The following is a 1677-nucleotide window of genomic DNA, read 5'->3' on the forward strand; positions in this document are numbered from 1 at the left end:
CATATGTGTGGACGAGGAGACGAGAGGAACAGGAAACAGAGAGCGTCAGCGGCTAACCCTAACCCTGCTGTTTGTTGCCTACCTTGTGTAAAACCATCTGATTGGAAGAATGACCAAAGAACGTGAACATTGCCATGAGAAAGAAAAGAAAAAACACAAACCTATCCCACCAGTGCCTCGTGGGGTTGGGGATGCCCCTGCCCTATCACAAGACCCTAACCCTAAAATTTAAATTTTTCTAAAAAGATGTTATTGACAATGAGGGGTGATTAAAAAATACATTGGCAAAAATTCTACTCAAAAAACTAAGAACGAAAACGCAAAGAAGTGATTTGACATTTTAAAACTAAATTCAAAATAACAAACCTGACATGTAAAAGTGGGAGGGTATAAATAGAAGGGGAAGGCACTCTCTGCTCATTCCACTCCAAACGAGGGTGGATTGTTGGTCTTGAAAACTCAGACTTTGAGCCTGTTTTGGTTGACGAGTGTAAAAGTGGAAATGTGACTGAGAAGGAAAGAGAATTATGGCAGGCGCATTCAGAAAACCATTCAACTTTACAAAAGGTATACTGTGAATCTGAAGAAGAGAAGCCTGGAAAGTGTGAACCACCACAGAGTAAGAGGAGAGTCTCTGATGCCACCTGTACATAAGATGACAGTCAACCTCTACCACAGACGTGGAGTCAGGACCCGCTGTTCACTTTCAGTCAGTACACTGAAAATGAGTTTCATCAGACTTACCACAAATGTACGACAGTCAAGAACTTCAGCAGCCAAGTTTCCTAAACAGTCTGCAGTATGGGGAGGACAAGGGATTATCTTCCACAACCTAACCCTAACAGTGTACAGTGACTGATCAGGCAGTACAGTTTTAGGAACCTTTTTAACTGAGGCAGGATGGCATTTTGGTTTTTAATCAGAATCTACCCTTCAGCCAGAATTCATTTAAAGAGCTGTGGGAACAGCTACCTGTGACTGAATCTCTGTCCGTCAGTTTGGACACTACCTCAACTGTGAACAGCACTACAACGGGTCATGATGAAACCTGGAGGCCAGATGACACCATCATCAATGAGCAGCAATTAGCTGAAAACTTTGGTGAAAATCTCTTTGAGCTTGCAAATGACATTTTGCAAAAAGATGGCATTACACCTCCAGCCTCCACTGTTCACTGCCCTCTCTGAGGGGGCAGGAGGACGTGAATATTTCAGCCTCCCCTCTCACCCCTCACCCTCACCTCCTTACCCGTGCCCCTCCCTTTAGGCAGGGAGGGGTCTAAATTCATTTCCCTCTTCATGTTCAGCCTCCCCTCTCCCCCTTGTCCTCACCTCCTTACCCGTGCCCCTCCCTTTAGGCAGGGAGGGGTCTAAATAAAATTTCCCTGTTCATATTCAGCCTCCCCTCTCCCCCTCTCGTCCTCACCTCCTTACCCGTGCCCCTCCCTTTAGGCAGGGAGGGGTCTAAATTCATTTCCATGTTCATATTCACGTCCTCCTGCCCTCTCTGAGGCCGACCACTGCCTCCTCATCTCCTCTTGGGACCTTTAGGGAGCACTCAGCACCGGCAGGTAAGCCATGCACTGTCACAAAACCTTCCGGCATCAAAGGCCATCTCCTGACACTGAAATCTCTGCTCATTTCTCTTGTTTTCCCTCATCTCTGAGCCGCTGTGTGT

Source organism: Simochromis diagramma, unplaced genomic scaffold (assembly GCF_900408965.1).
Source record: "Simochromis diagramma unplaced genomic scaffold, fSimDia1.1 OVJJ01000561.1, whole genome shotgun sequence".
NCBI classification, from domain to species: Eukaryota; Metazoa; Chordata; class Actinopteri; order Cichliformes; family Cichlidae; genus Simochromis; species Simochromis diagramma.